Genomic DNA, 17,473 nt, shown 5'->3' on the forward strand with positions numbered 1-17,473 from the left:
AAAATATGGATGTGGGTATTACCCGCACACAAACACACCTACAAAATATGAGAGGAACTAATGGAAAAAACAGGTTGTTTTTTTGGATACATGCCTACTTGGCCTCCATTCCCTCCACTAATGCATCTAATATGTCATAATGAATCCCTTGGAAGGAACGACAGACAGGTAGAGAGAGTGGTACAAGGTAGGACACAAACCTAATGTGGCAGATGGGGAAAAATGTCCAAGGTGACAGGAGAAATGCTGCTCTGGGTAAAAAAAGAAGCATTTCTCCTATCCAGCAAAGCTAAATATAGGCTCATTAAAAATCTAAAGAGCCCACGGAGGGGGAGGGTGTAGATGGGAAAAGACTTTGTCAGAAACACAGAGAGAGTGAGATTAGAGGGGAGCAATGGACAGGTAAAAGTGATTCAAGAGGGGGAAGCTGTGATGAGAGACAGAAAGTTGTGTTAGATAAAATGAAAAATGGAGGGACGTGCAGAGAATGGGCGATAGTGCGTTTCTGTTTTGTGAGAGAGCGTGTCACTTCCATCTCATAGCAGCCACCAGCTCGCCTGCTTCTATGCTTTATTCTCTCCTCTCATCCAGTATTCAATAGTCTGCTCCTCTCCGGCCAGCAGAAATAGAAAAATGCCTCATTGTCATGTTTCACTTCCATTACTTTTCTAATTGAAAAGTAAGGTGGAGCAGTAGAGGGGGTGTCGGGTTAAAACTGACAGAGAGAGATGGAGGAGATGGAAAATGAACTAAAGATTTAGAGTTCAAGTTTTGAGAAGACACTTTATATTGAAATGAAATGGCACATGTAACCCCTGGTTACTAAAACCCAATTAAAGTCAAATAAATGACCAATATGAGAAGGTGGGGTTTACTGATGGATAAACAATATAACCTGTGGCTATTGATAACACTATGAACAGAAATTATAAAACAACAATATATATATTGGTCATGTGATAATATAGTTTGAGATTTGACTTTGACTTTATGGACGTTATCCACGTCTGTCAAACACTTGAACTTGCCAGTGCATCTAAGAAATCTTTTTCCTCCTACCGGAGCAGCTAAAGAAAAGGGACGTGTGTTTGGACAGTGAAGGCATCAGCTACTTACTAGTAAAAGCCAGATAACTGAATCATTGCTCTCATCCAAAAGACCTGTGGTGGTAACAATTCTGCTGCCATTAGCCAAAGGAAAATTCTTGGTGAGTTGTCTAAGATGCTGGTGTGTGACTTCGGTTTGTGTTTGTAAAGAAAGAAGCGATAAATTAGCGTCGCGGCTCTCCCGCTAGCTTAGCAGCATTAGCATTAGCGTCGCGACTACCGCGCTAGCTATATTAGCGTCATTAGCATTACTCATGCTAGCGTTGTTGGCTGCAACAGTAATGTCGATTAGCAGCTTAACTTCCTAGTGCCCAATTGTGATGCCAAAGAATGTGTATATAGATAACTAATCCTTGACTGAGTTGGTGTTAGCATGTCCCTTGGCCTGTACCGGGATTGGAGGTGCCTGTTGCTATTTCAGGCTAAAATTATACAAAGCTAAGCCTATGCAGTGTGTTGTGTAGAATGACCATAGAGATTACATGGTTGTTGTTGTTTTGTTTTGTTTTTTTGGAGAAGAAGAAGAATGCCAAATTGTTAAAGGTGTTTTATTTGATTAAATGCAACAAGGGTATTTTAGTTAAGAGATACAAGGCATTATATCATTTAATGTAAAATGGCAATGCCATAATGATTCAGATCAAGGAAAAAAATGCATTTGAATCACTTATTGATTTGTTTTCCCCTGGCTTTGTGGGTACAAGGCCAGGTCTTTTGTTTTCCTGTGTTGATCATTTGTGTGAGACGAGATCCCTGGATTCTTCAGCCAGCTGCTTCTGTTGGAGAGGAGTACAGTTGGTCCTGGAGTGGCGAGCTAACCCAAGAACTGGATCTAAAGAGGATGAGATATGTTTGAAACGTCAGACTAACAGTGGTAGGACAATCGTGTTCAATTGCCCCACGTCCAGCCGTAAGGATTCTCAACGCATTGGTAGGACAATCGTGTTCAATTGCCCCATGCTACAGTCATTGGATTCTACAAGCCATTGGATCCTACAATCTAAGATGAACTTACTGAAACACAAGTGATCCGTCACATGTTATCATTATTGTTTTTCTTTTAAATGTTTGCACCTGATTGTTAGGTATTCTCTCTCTGCATTGATTTGGCAATTGTTGAGATTAAGTCGAGTTGAGTGCATTGCACATCTAATCGTAATGTCTGTTCCTTAATTTACTATGTGATTTGTTCTGGGCTATTTCGGGCCATAAAGGTTATGGTAGCTTTTGAATAATCTTCATATTTACATTCTTCCTCCAACAGAATTCAGGTTAGTGCAGTGAGAGCAATACTGTATGCATTCTGAACATCCCATGTGTTTTGAAGTTGGGTTTGAGTTCCATTAAGTGAACCAGTTGATACTAAAGTTTGAATTGAGTTATGTGTTAAATAGGGGTCAAAAGAATCACCTGTTGGTTTTCTAGTGGCACTCTAAAATAGGCTACAAAATAGTCGTAACACAAAATAGTGCTAAATTAATGAGTGGTGCCTAAATAACACCATAATACACAAACTAACATTCAAATACCAGGGAGCAAATAGATATACTTACTCAACAGGTGGATTCCTGGTTAGATCTGGAAGAAGGAAAACAAGTGCAAGTCACAAAAGTGATTATTGTTTTGTTTTGGGAATCTGAAGTAATTTTTTCAATGTTCTTGTTGCACTTAAAGTACACACTTGAAAGAAAGAGAGAAAGGAGATAATAAATATTTGGTACTTATCTTCAAACATAACTGCTGAGTCCGTGTGTGTCTTGTTTCACCATTGCTGTTTGTAATCCATTCCTCCCGAGCGACCTGGAGCTTCAGATATTCTGGCCCATAGTGAACTTATTTACTCTCCTCTTACTAAACAAAACAAGACATCTAATGCTCGTTGGTTGTTACATATTTGTGCTCAGTATCATAACTGGTGGTGCTGGTTGTTACACACATGTAAGATAACAAAAAAGTGGAAGGAAGACTAAAGTTTTGTTCGGACAAAAACCAAGTGGATTTTTGCCGTGTCTTTTGACTTTTGTCGATTTTCTCCAAACCCCTTTAACACTGGACACTTGCTGTATTCTGGTTTTTGTCGTCATTCATTCCTGGGTTAAATGACTCTGCAGTAGACATGGGTATTTATTTTTGGTTAGTCGATAGCTAGTTTAATAGTTAAAATAGTTTAAGCTAAAGTTTAAGAAAATATAGACATAAAGTTTAAGATAGCTATTCTCAAATGGTAGCTACTGAGTACCTGATCACAGTTTTGCTATGGTTTTAACTGGCCATTGGTTGAACATACAGTATGTTGACCACAGGAGTATAGGAATTTATTTTTGTACAGCAGTAACATTGGGTTAGTGTTGTCCATCTGTCATAGATACCAACGATAATGGACTTTTTAAATCTAATATTTCAAGTCCAAGGGGAGTCACACTCAAGTCACTCAAGTTAAACTTTAAAATGTGCCAGGTTGTATCCAAAGGCATCCTATTTGTGACTCAGGTCTAACTTCTAACTTTGTAATGTAACCTAAACCCGCAGATCTCCGGTTTATAGACGACCTTAAAGAGTTCTACATACTTTAGGGTAACACAAGAAAAATGTCCTCATACTGGCAAATCTTTCTGTGGGAACAAATTAAGTAACTGAAATCTGGAGGATGTCTAGTGTGTGAAGATGTTTACAGGGTAATGAGGTCTGAGAGGCGTAGCCAGGTGCGACTCCATGTATATTCCCTCATGAAAATAGAAGAAGGAACATAAGCATGACAGCTAATGAGATATGGAGAGAGAAAAGGGAAACAGACAGAAGCAGAAAGATTGGTCTTGAGAGGAATGGGAGCAGAAGACGAGAGCGAGCCTTTGAGGAGAGAGCAGCTGTTCGGTGGAACAGCCGCAGGGCAAATTTCAGAATGCATGACAAGGGGAACCTCCGAGGCCTGGGTACATACTCTGACACAGAAACACACACACACACAACCACACTCATATCGGAGATAAGAGATCATTCGTACCAGGATGTATGCGTGCACATCCATGGAGACACATGTGCATCTAACTCTTTTGGGTATGCGCTGTATGTGTAGAAGTTTATTCACATAAACAAGTGTACTTTTCTCTCTTGGATGTTGTGTGTCGGAATGTTTCATGTGTTGAGCGCTGCTCTCATTGTCTAACAGAACTGGATAAAGCCAGTCAAACCCTGCCCCAACTATTAATTATGTCATTCAGCGATACATGAATAGGCAGAAGTAGAATTTTGATTGATACTGCAACCACACAAATAGATGGTATATCAAAGGAGGTTGAATTTGAACAGCTCTTCTGGATAAATGTTCTTTAAGTAGCTTAAGTGAAAGCTGCAGACATTGCACAACACGAAGCCTCGGAGGTCATGGATGCTTTGTTCTATATGCTCATATTACTCACCTTTATATGTCCAATGCATTAAGTGTATAAAAGAGTGAAATCGTGTTCATCAAAAGATGTTTCCAATTCTCCATTACATATATAATGTGTAAACATGATCTTTGTTATACATTTAGTTGAGTTGTTTGATTCAAGGTGATGATGTGTTTCATCATTACTTCCAGGGTAGAGAGAGGATGGAAGTCTGCAAATGCAACTAAACGTTACGTTAAAAGATTCCCTCATAGTATTTATTTGACCCAAACAGCCAGATTATTTAACTGCAGAGGGTGTGTGTATCTGTGTATCTGTGTTTTTACGTCCAGGTCAGTGGCTGAACTCAGCACTCACCAGAGACTCTCGCTCTCCTTCTTTATTTCCCACTCTCCTCTCTATAACATTGCGACCATGAATTACAGTTATATTTTCACTTTCAGCAGTCAAAATCACAGAACATAAACACCTGATAACAGAGGTCACCTCCGCAGATTGCTGCTGCAGTTAGGTTGATAAACGGGAATGTATCTGAGCACTCCTCCCATCTGTAAACGTGTGCGAGTTAAAGCCCAATCTGATGTGACTCTTGGTGTTCATTCCTCTAGAAGGTCCTGTCTCTGCACCCCGACCCTCTCCTCAAGAACTGGCCATCTCTGACCTGCAGGATTCACATATTGTGCATTTGAATTGTGCTCTTCTGCCCACACATAACTCAGCCACACAGGTGTTTTCAGCTAATAACGCCGCATCTCAGATCTGTGTGAGTTTACATACCGTGATTGATATCATCTCCGCTGACTCCACTTCTGTTGCATCTGTTTGGGCGGAGGTACACCTCTTACAGGCTTTTTCGTACAAGGAGTTTGGTGACCTTATCAATTCCCAGGGTAGATGCGCCAAACATAAACCTAATTTAATCGGCCTAATTAGTCAGAATAAGTGAAAACACCTGTGAGGGTGCGCAGAATAATTAAGGTGAAATGTCTGAGGTAAGCATCAATGTAAGTATGTTATGCAACTTGAGTAAACTCTCGCCTTGTGTCTTCTCATCCTTTCTTTGAGTAGTATTTATTTAATATTTTTAGAAGAGTGTAATGTATCAGTCCTGCGCCATCCGCTCCAAAACAAGCATCTCTATTACCTAATTGCCCTAGTTTCATTCATTCTTTCTTCAATCCCTCCTTTCACTCGCTCCATCCCCTCTTACCTTCTGTCCCGCTCTACCTCAAGAGGCTGTGAGGGCAATTAGGTTGTTATACTGCTGCTCTAGTTTAACTAGCAGGGGAGCAACACCATAAACACTAATTAAGACGCACACACACATACACAGATACACACGAGCAGAGCTAATTGTGGTCCCTATCTGATTTCTTTCACTGTACTCAAACCACTGGAGAGTGCTGCTGCCAAACCTATACTGTATTTCTACACTCAACAAACATAAATACGCATCACTTTTGTTTCTTTGAGCCCACATTAGTTAAAATCCATGATAGCACTTCTCCTTTGCCAAGAGAATCCATCCACCTGACAGGTGTGGCTAATCAAGGTACGGATTACACAACATGATTAGTGTGTTCTTTGGACTGGTCACAATAAAAGGCCACTCTCAAATGTGCAGTTTCATCACACAACACAATGCCATAGATGCTGCAAGTTTTGAGGAAATGTACACTTGGCATGCTGACTGCAGGAACGTTCATCAGAGCTTTTGCCCTTGAGTTGAAATTTGTCCACCATAAGGTCTTATAACCTAACTGCAGTTTGTTGTCGTGACCAGCTTGAGCAGTCAAATACTCTTCAAAGGCATTAAGTGCTCTCCTCAAGAGTTTATCCCTGTTTACACTATACTCGGCAGGAAGGAGATGTTGTGTATGGTGTATGGTAAGATACAACCTCTTCCCCCATTATTCTTTGGAATCCATAGTTCAATGCCTAATACATCTTTTTTTCAAGACACTTTTAACATGGAGCTTTAGTTGTGACCATTTCAAAGCACACCTGTGCATTGTATTTGCCACACCTGTCAGGCAGATTGATTATCTAGTCAAATATGTGCTTACTAACAGATTTGAACAAATGTGTGCTCAAAAACTGAGTGTTATTATTATGCTATGCGCATAAAAAAAGTATTCTACTCCAACATCATCCCTTCACACGTGAATAAAAAAGTATAAAGGTGTTTTTATTTGTGTGACCGCTGAGGAGTTGCACAGAAACTTCCTTGTACTGATTACTGACAATAAAGGCAGACTATTCCACACTAACATGTAAGCTTCATTCTCCTACACACAGGAGCGGCATTGTAGGCAATCAGGTTCTCCTCAGCTTTAATGTGGCCTGTTGAATAATGAGTGGCAGGGCTATCAGCATGAACTGTGTTATTTCTAATGCAGCAGCTAATTAGCATTAGCCATATCAGTAGTGTAGAGCCACTAGCAATTCAACGCAGGTGCTGAGGAAGCAGAGCAACTGAACATCTGTGTGTATCAGTGTGTGTGAGTGTGTGTGTGTGTGTGTGTGTGTGATTGGCAGGTACAGTAGGCTATGGATCCACTGGGCTGTCTTCTAATGACGACTGGTGCACAACACAGCTATGCAGTATGGATGAACATGTACAGATGAGGGCTAGGCAGAGAGGCCTGTAGAGACGTTCACAGCTAAAAGCGGAGCCCGCAGACACGCAACACCGGATCATTCAGTCTCTCTCACAAAGACACACTGACACACACAGATTCATGCTCAGCTCTTCTATACTGATACCTCGTCTGTACAATCGTCTAACTACACGAGAACGTGTGTTATGTGTGTTACGTATACGTCTTGTTTTCTTGTTGCTGTTCTGTCGTTGTTTCCGCATTGTTGCGCCTTTTCACCAATAAAAAAACAGAGCGAATGTGTGTTATGACTCATATCACAGTCTGATAAAGCACACGCGAAAGCCTCAACTGTCTGCATGTTCTAAAGCAAAGGCTGACCTTCCTGAGGAATTGAAGGCCAGAAGACTGACATTCACAGACAGCACGGCACATTAGAAACTCAAAGTGAAAATAGAGCTTATATGTGTGTGTGCATGTAAATGAGTGCTAAGTGTATTTTTAGTATCATAAGGGGCATTTGTGTTTGAATATTACCACTCTTTGTGCATCTTTACCCACTTTGTTTGAAATTGCATTACAGATGTCCAGGCAGAGAACATGAGAATGTGACATGTTCATGTTTGTGTGTGTTGAAGTGTGCGTGTTGAAGTGTGCGTGTTGAAGTTTGTGCGGGTATGTAGAGACACAGACTGACTGAGAGTGAAGGTAATTGGCTGATAAATGCAGCACTGCAGCTGATGAAGCAATAGAGATGAAGAGACAGCGATAGTGTTTGTCTCAGCTTTGGAGTGAACTGCTTAATGAGCTTATTCGAGCTCACCTTCTACTCAAAGTGCTGCTTCAAAACCTGCTTTTTCTCAGACTGAATTATACACACACCGACACTGAACATCTGATGAAGGCCGCTGTTCTCCTATTGTCCGTCGAGGTCACGGATGAATTTAAGACAGATGTATTTTAAAAATTCTCTAATAGAAGCTTGACAGCTCACTGAGACCTTAAATTGAAACCTTTCCACACCTGACTGGATGAACACACCACTCGCTGGGTCTCTGCTCATGATTTCTGAAAAATTAGAAAAACATGGCATCACTCCTGGTTTTTTCAACACCCAGCGCTCCTGATAGCCTGGATAATCCTTAATTGGAACTGCTTTGTTTGGAAGAAATAGATAAAAGTTAATACGGATAGACAGTGCTCCTTCACAGCTTAAAGTTCCCATAAAGTGGAAAGTAAGATATCTTGACTTTTTTCACTTTTTCATTATAAGGCAGGTCTAGGTGCTATATCAGTACTCTCAAGGTATTAAAACGAAGCACACAACCTGTATTCAGAGACTGTTACTTCCACTGAGCCATCTGGACTTCTGTAAAGTTGTGATGACACCGCCCTCAACCACATACCAGCCTTGGTTGCCAAAAAAAAAAAAAGCTGAGCTGATGCAGAAACAATGAAAGAAAGAAATGGTGCCTGCCCAGGCCTGTGAGAGCTGACCAATCAGAGCAGAGTGGACTTTTTAGGGGGCAGCTTAAAGAGAAAGAAGGTTGAGACAGAGGGTGAATAGAGGTGCTGCAGTAAGGGAACTTTCTTTCTTTCTTTCTTTCTTTCTTTCTTTCTTTCTTTCTTTCGTTACTTCAACTTCTGAAAAAGGGGAAGCAGAAAAAAAAGTCTCTTTCTTTGCATTAAGCATTAAGTCATCTCTACATATCCATTTGTGTGTGTGTGCACATGTGTCAAACATCTTGACATCTTGCAAATTGGACCCCAAACTATGGAAGCAGGGAGAGTGTAGTCATGTGGAGGAATCTGGAGATTTTTCACTGGCCTCTAGAATTTGAAGCACAGACCATACTTCACTCAATAATTGGCAGTTTATTTTGACAGCGGGATTATATTATTATAATACCGAGCAGCGCTCATTAAAGGGACACTGAATTTGAATGAGAACAGAAGTACACATGCACTCATAAATACGCAGGGCAGCCTGCTCCTCAATGATACGCCGTGCCTGGCTTCAAGGCTGTAAGAAAGATGCCAGCAGAAAAAAAAACAGCCCTGGAGAGAGTTACTTCAGTTTGGACAAAACCAGTGGAGCTGGAATTAATATCTGGGTCTGTGCGCGTGTGAAAAAGGGCTGATGCGCCAATGCTTTATTAATAGCTGCTCTTTTATTGGCTTCAGAGGGCATATCAGCAGGCAGATACCCGAAAACAAACAAGTGCATAGAGATGTGCAAACAGAAATATACACATACACCCTACAAGCCAGAAGCGAGACAGACACTTTCTCTCCGACTCACATTAACGCATCACTAACTTACTCCGTGGGACCACTCAATTAGCTGCAAATGAACAGAGAGTGAGTGAGGGAGAGGGGAAAGGTATATTTAATATGCCGCTGCAGAGGAGGATGGATATTATGTCCAGTCAACACTAACGAACAAGAAAATGGCACGGTTCTCGTAACAAATGACTACAATTCACTAAAAGAGTTAACTTGACAAGAGAGTTAATAACACCATTTTCTCCATCAAAGAGTAATGCGGTCGTGTGTCCTCACCACTGAGTGACCTTTAAGAATCATCGTTAAGTATAAATCAAGTGTGGGGAAAATGAAACACTGCCGGCGCAGTGCTGAAAGATGAGACGCATTGTGCGGTATTATCGGCACCACTAGGTCATCATTTAATGAGCGAGCTGTAAAACTGATGTTTCTTCTGTATTGTTAAAATGCCAGCCACTCACTCGGTGTGAATCACAGTCTCTGTTGTGATAAACAGCAGCACCGATTTAGCATTCGGAGGTGTGCGTAGGCGTCGTCAGGGAACAGAGGGAAAGGTTGGCGCAAGACACCGAACCAGTGAAGTAAACTTGTGTGTGAGAAACAACTGGTTAGTCAAGACAAGGAGGCGAGGTTTAAGAATGATGAACTCCAGCAGGGAGCGCATTCACACGTTTCTGCTGGCACGCCGCCCTGCCCGGCTCCGCAGAACATTTTTCTACTTTCAAGAAGAAGTTTGCAGTTGTCTCACATAGTGGAAAAAATCACAACGTGGTGCGTGTCACGATTTAGTCTGGCTTTGTTGTCCGACTGTGGAAGAGCAGCTGCTGATGTTGCGTACTGCAGTAGCTGCCTGCTGGGCGGGAAACAAGAAAAGGACAAATTCATTATCATATTCACTCCACCATTAAGAGGAATAACACACAAAAATAACGTGCATGAATTTAATGTTTGCATGTGTGCACAGAAAGGCACTTAATATGCTTAAGGGCAAATCTCATTTTGCTCATGCTAACAGTAACACACGTGCACTCTGCTGGAGACTCCAAGTTAACAAGAGTTTGATGGCCGACATAGGCTCACACACATACATATACACAAGTCATACACAAACACTTCCTTCCTGGAGCGCTGTGTTTGTGTTTTGACAGGTGCTGGAAAGAAGCAACATGCATTTCATCTAATCTAAATAAGGTTTTTACCGCTAATCTTCAGTGGCTGCAGCAGAAACGCAGAATTCGATTGGATAGAGAGTAAAAACTCCTTGTCAGATGTGATAATCTCTTTATGTACAATTTGGATTATATGTATTCCGAGTTTAGCAAACTGCACAGTGAGAATATGGAGACCAGCCATATCTGGATGAAATGAATAAAAACTGTATATGTGAGAATGCACTGTTATTAATCTTTTCTTCTTTTTTTGCTGTATGCCACTTCTGAGGGAGGGAAGAAAAGATTACTTATCTCCATGCCAAACTGTGGAAACTGCAATGTGAATGTCACGAGCAGCGCATGTCACAGTCTGTTCACACTTTAAGATTTGTTTGAGAATTCAGTTTAATTTGAATGCGGGGGTTATAACAGCTGTGATCGGCCTTCCTCCTCCCACGCGCCAATTAAAGACCACTTCTCCGTGAATCATAATTCCTTCTTTCGCTCTCTGTCTTTCCACCTGATCAAGTGGGATTACTTTAAGCCTTCCCCTCGAAAGACGTAATGGGAATAACTGTTGTTGTTATTCCTCTTGTCAATTTGCCATATCGCTGCTCTCCAAGCACTGCTTAAACTAGATCATTTAGACTTTGTTATGAATCATCTAAAGCCCCTGAATGACTCAACAGCTGTGTCAGGAGAGCGCTGATGGGTCCGACCTGCCGTTATAGAAATAGCTATGAGTCTGAAACGGCTCGCGGTGATGGAGCCTCATTTGTATAAATTATTTGGGAAGGGAAACTGATATTTACACACCTAAAAATATATATTTTTTTAAAAATCTCACCGACGCCCCCACACTAACACGGCCGCTTGCATCGACAACATCAGCAACACCGGGAAAGTGAGGGCAGTTCAAATATTAATTAAAAACATAACATTACTCTAGCCAGCAATGTTTCCCAGAAGAATAGTCATGGCGCTTTCCCTTTTGGCCTCCATTTGACAAAGTGTGTGTGTGTGTGTGTGTGTGTGTGTGCGTGCGTGTGTGTGTGCAGGTGTATTCATATTTCAAAGCAATACAGTCACATTTTTGAACGCACTGATTTACCTCTGTAAGGTGCCGGGTTATGTCCATAAATGTGTTTGTGCACATAAAACATCATGGAAACATGGACTGGCATTTCTAAATAAATACTGTGTGCAAAGGTGGCTCTGTGTGTGTATATGTGTGTGTGTGTGTGTGCACCATTAGCAGGGTAGAGAGTGGCCTTCCTAATCTGCTTTCTCCTAATTAAAAGCCTGTGACTAAATGGACCAGCACCGGAGCTGTCTACCGGGGAAATTAAAAAACGAGAGATGATTAGAGGACAGAAGAAAGAGGGTGGGGGCAGAGCACGGAGGGATGGAGGGACAGAGGATGAAAGGCGTTGAGGATGGAGCGTAACAACGGGAAAGGAGGGAGAAGGAGGAGATGGATGGTGAGAGGTAGAGAGTGAGAGAGACAGAGAGGAGAAAGCAGATAGAAGGGGACGGAAGGGTAAGAATACAGAGATGGAAAGGAGGGAAGAAGGCATGAAGGAAGGGGCCGAGATAAAAAGATGATGTGGAAATATATGTGGGTATAGGTAATAGAGTAAAAGAAGAGAAAGACAGAAGAGGTGGATCAAAGAAAGGGTTGAAGAGTTAAGAGGTGGCGCACATAACAAGACGGAGCTCTGTGAGGTTCTACGTTCAATACGGACATCCGCATTAACATTCACCAAATTTACAGTTTAGCCTGTTGGTGCCATTATACTTGGAGTTCAGTCCAAATATGGCGATGATTTAAACTTTGAGCTGGTGGTGATGAAAAGTCTGGGGATGGATGATCAAAAATGGCATGTCACATTCGCCCCCCCATGCCACCTGTTGCCTGCTGCGAGAGGTGGCATGGGGAGTCAGACCATCTCCATCTGTGAGCGTGGCAGCCAAAACAGGTATTTTAAACCAAACCATGAGACCTTCCTAACCCTAGCCAAGTGGTTATTGTGTCTGAACAGAGCACAAACACAATGACTTGATGAAAGAGAAACAGAACATTCGACCACACAGACAGAGTTCAAATTTATTTTGGCGATTGGGTTGGGTGGCGCAAGAGGAACGTCAAACGGATCACTAAAGCCATTTGAGCTAAACTTCTGTAGACCATGAATGTTTGCACTTCAAGCATTTCATGCCAATCAAAACAGTTTTTGAGGATTTTCATTCTGGACCCAAGCAGTGGACGCAATCAGAAGCGACTACATATGGATGATCGGGTTTAGCTGGCAAGGACAGATCCGCCTGAAAACTGACTTGTTAATCACAAGGTAGTCAAGCCCTTTCGCAGCTTTATCATTAATCTTACTCTCAATAGGACCATAATATGATGAACATACATAATAACTAAAACTAAAAGTTGAAAACTACACGATTGAAACCACAAACTCATTATTAAACATTCCTGAGGTAAGAAATGGAGGTAGAAATTGGGTCATTTTCTCATAAGTTTACACACATTCAGACTTCGTTTTGAAGCTAGTGGATTTGTCCTTTGCTGGCCATGACAAAGAATGCAGGTTCAAGGCATTGCATTGACTTCCCTTTTCAGACTGAGAGACTCTGTATGTATTTTGTACAGTTAATGGCTAAAACACGTCAAGGCAGCATAAAATCGTTGGAAGCGACATGGATGATGGATAGATATAAACAAAAATAGTGTTTTTTGAATCGAAGAAAAGATTGTGGGATCAAAGAAAGTCACATGATGCACACTGAAAGACTTTCTATCCAGCATTTAAAAACGTTTCCATGTTCAAAACAGGCAAAACAGGACAGATAATGAGATAAAACACTTGAATTTGCGTGTTAGGCCTCTTGAGTTTCTGCAGAGGCCTTTTGCCCGGCAGCACATAAATCTGAATTCTGAAGGATGCTGCCCCGTGTCTTACAGTCAGCTTTGCATCTATAAAAGCTGGGATGGAGAGGATAAGAAAGAGGGGAGACGCAAAGAGAACAGAGAAACAGAAAGGGGTGATTGGAGAGACAGAAGAGATAAAGACGGAGAAAATGCGCATGCAGGGCGAGAGTGTTTGATCATCCCAGCTGAATCAGCAGTGTACTTTGGCAGAATGTAGATATGCTTATGCTCATATACTCTCGATTCATTTATATGTATCAGTCCTTCCGTCTCTCCCTCCCTCAGACATAACTTGTCTTTTTCACCCCTCATTTCGTCTCTATACACCAGCCAGTCTATGCGGTATTAACATCCCTCCTCCCTCCTGCCTCCACACAAAGAAAAACCACCAAGATATGATTACTTGTTCCCTCTCAGTGGGAAAATTTGCCAAAAAATTCTTCACCTTGAGGCCATGACTGTAAGAATAAAAAAATATATATACTGTAAAATGTAATACACACTAAGTAAATGTAAGTGGGTGCTTTCATTCAGAGCGCCTGAGGGTGCAGTGAGGGAAATAGATGTTTCCGCCTGACACCAGCGTTTGGCCCGGCACGCAATACATCTCTTTTAGCTGCTCGCAAGAAGGATTTCACCATCTTTATTTACAGTACGTATTTATTTTGTGCCAATCATTTCTGCACTACAAGCCAGAGGGGAATGAATAATTAGCTGCTAAATAATTGGAGTATGAACACTAGCAGTTGTTGCCCGGTTTGTTTGTCCCGGGGGTGGGACGCAACAAAACAATATCAATCTTTTCTTTTTAATGCAGCAACAGTTTGGGCTCGGGCCAAGAGAAGAAGTCATTCATATTACTCTCAATCAGCAGTAAATCACATTGTTCTTCTGACAGTATACCTCCATCTTTCTTTCCTGAAGACGGGATATGGCTCTATCTACCTCTCATGTCGCTTAAAAGACTTTACCAAGCATTTGATTGTCATTTTAACAAAAAATACACAATTGTTCATATATATGTAAATACTAGGGCTGTCAAACGATTAATTTTTTTAATCGTGATTAATCAGATTTTGTCTATAGTTAACATAATATAAGCTAACTTAATCGCAATTTTTTGGCACATTTTTTTCTGTTCTAAATGTACCTTAATGTATTTTTTTCATGTTCTTAAAACATAATAAAGGATTAGGGTTAGGCAAATATGCTTGCTTTATGAAAATGTTTATTCAACGCTTCAAATCATGCAGGAAAATAAAAGGCTCAAAAAATATCCCCTCACCCTAAATGGGATCAAAACATGGCGATGTCTGCTTTTGGCGAGGGGGGGGGGGGCTCTCTGCATCTGCCATGTGTTTGGCTTGCAAATGATATTTGAGACTCAATGTACTTCAGTGGTAAGTCATTTCATGTCGACAGTACATGCAGATAACTTTTGTCCTATCGACCGAACCATCTGGCAGTGTTTTGAAAGTGAATTTGTCGTTCATAAGTCCTTTCTCCATTTCCTTTCGCTTTCACTTTTCAGTCCACCGTGTTTTTCCCGAACCGCCAACCCAGCTTCTTCTGATTCCCTTTGTTATTCTTCTGCCTCCCTCTGGATCAAGACTACAGGTGCCATACAATGCGCATTTCTATTTTTTTAATACCGAGCGTTAATCGTGCGTTAAAAAAATTAACGGCGTTAAGAGGATGTTGCGTTAACACGTTATTAATGCGTTAACTTTGACAGCCCTAGTAAATACATATATTTTCTTACAAGTATTATTAAGAAAATAAAGGATGTCAACTTGTCTAAAGCAGTAGCTGCTAAATGAAAAAATGCACATTTTCTTACCCAAAAATGTATGTTTTTCTACACAATAAATGTTAATATTTGCTTGGACCCTTTTCACAGTAGTCATTTTGACAGGTGTGACCAATAATGTTAACGATGGCTCCATTCTATTAAGTGTCCCAGCAAGCCACATCAGTGAGTGAGCATGAGCAAAACCAGAGCCCCGAATCAGCTCAACTAAATGGAATGCAGCCATCGTTTATGTTACCATTTCCACCTTTTCCTGCTCTTTCAAGTTGCAATATCCGCCGTGAAAAATGTCCGTCATCAAGAGTTTTCAGTGCTGTTGGACAGAATTGCAGAGCGTTGTTTGATTCCGAGGCCCTTGACACATCCATTATGTCTCGTAGGTAATGTTTTATTTTGAAGTATTTACATTTTGTCACATTTAAGATCACCTCATTCTTTGCATCCTGTGTCCTCCCATCTGTGTCTTGCATTGATTGGTATGACCACCACTTTGTTGGTTTTCCCATGTTGTGTTCAAGACAACTCAGAACCTGAAAACTGACCTCCTATAAGAAGAAGTAACATGTCTAACGTCACAAAACAATTGCTGCACTCATGGGGAGGATGTTGGATGTATGTACGGACAGTATCCGTATTAGGTTTTGATATGTTTCCAAATGTAATAGTGCCGTAAAATATATGGTATAATAGTGTCTGTCCCTCTGATGTAACTTTTGGTTTTATGGAACCGTTACACTTGGAGGTCATAAGTTGAGTCCAACGTAGACTGGAACACAGCATTTGTCTTTAGTCTACTTTGACCTCTGACTCGTTCATTTGAGTCCCTTTACTTGTAGTTCGACAGTCGTAACTGCCTTTCCACAAAGAGTTTCTCCTTCTTTTGGCCCCTTCTGTGTCCACATTCTGGAGACATGTATAACACATTCACAGGTCTAGTATGAGTTCGTTTTTTGCCATGTTATCATCTCGATAGAGTCATCCGTCTAAGATATGTCTGTGATTAGGAGAATGTGTGTTGGTTCTCTATTTGCATTTTTGAATCGGAAAGATAAGGGAAGCATCCAAATACCATCACAATGATGAAATGCATCCTTGCAATAATGGTGCAATAATGATGCAATATGTGCATAATATAGTTCAAGGCTTATGGAGGGCAGGACACTATAAAATGAACTATCAACTTACTTAATTGTACGACACGGTTGCATTTCTGTCATCAGTTTTAAGGGCAGTGGCCTAGAGGATTGGGTGCTGCGGGCATCGACTGAAACTGTTATAATCAAGACAATTTCACACTCTGAGAGAAGCTGGATGACCATAATCTGAAATCATAGCCTGAAACATTTTCTTGTGATCATGAACCCCAGAAAGCTCAGTATTGATTCTCAGAGAGTTTAGTGTCAGTTATTGCTCCTGTTGCAGCATAAACAACCCAGCTGATGAATGATAATCTTGGGTTGTTGAGCTGACAACTTTCTTCAGAAGTCGGCATTCACCTGCTGTTGTAAGATTCTTTCATCTTGAAATGTTGATGTTAAACTTCCATTTTTTATTCAGGACTGATGATGATTATGTTCAGTAAAAGTGAAGATTTTTTTGTTTTTAAATCAGCTTGGGTAGCTGTGACCTTCATTTGAGAGAAGAACAGGCCTTTGAGAAGAGGATCATCTGTTTGATCCCTCCAATTGGCAAAAAAAACCTAGCACAGACAAAAACAAGGCACTTAAAACCCGGCTGCTTCAATGGAGCGGCTCAGCGGTCAACAGTGGCTTCCCTGCTGTGAATATACAAAAAGGAAGAGTATGAATGTGAAGTAGGGCAGTGTCAGAGAAGGCGTTCCCTGGATAAATAAAGTTTTAAGAGTTGTTAAATGCAAAATAGGTCACTGACCTGTTTCCACTGAGCCCCTAAAGAAGAAAGAAGGATTTAGGAATTATTTTTCTGAATAATTAGCATGCATGAAGGGATGGTGCAGTGTAGTCACTTTTCCTATGCATATGTTTTAGCTCTCAGTTCAGCGGTGTATCCAGACAAGCCTGAATTGTTCTGCTATAACTGTATTATACCTTGCTTTCACTACTTTCTTACATTACATGTGTACTACAACAGTCTGTTTATTAGATGCATATTTTAATCACGCTAATTGTTCCTATATGGTTTGATGTGGTCTTTAATGCCAGTAAAGGACAT

General features: G+C 41.0%; 1 long non-coding RNA gene across 1 annotated transcript; it reads left to right on the plus strand.

The window, feature by feature from the left end:
• The first annotated feature begins 813 nt into the window (after positions 1 to 813).
• On the plus strand, positions 814 to 2,843 carry LOC115596764 (uncharacterized). The gene is made up of 2 exons (XR_003986959.1): positions 814 to 1,207; positions 1,811 to 2,843. It is a non-coding gene; the product is annotated as an uncharacterized LOC115596764 (long non-coding RNA).
• Positions 2,844 to 17,473: the final 14,630 nt, after the last annotated feature.

Source organism: Sparus aurata, chromosome 2 (assembly GCF_900880675.1).
Source record: "Sparus aurata chromosome 2, fSpaAur1.1, whole genome shotgun sequence".
NCBI classification, from domain to species: domain Eukaryota; kingdom Metazoa; phylum Chordata; class Actinopteri; order Spariformes; family Sparidae; genus Sparus; species Sparus aurata.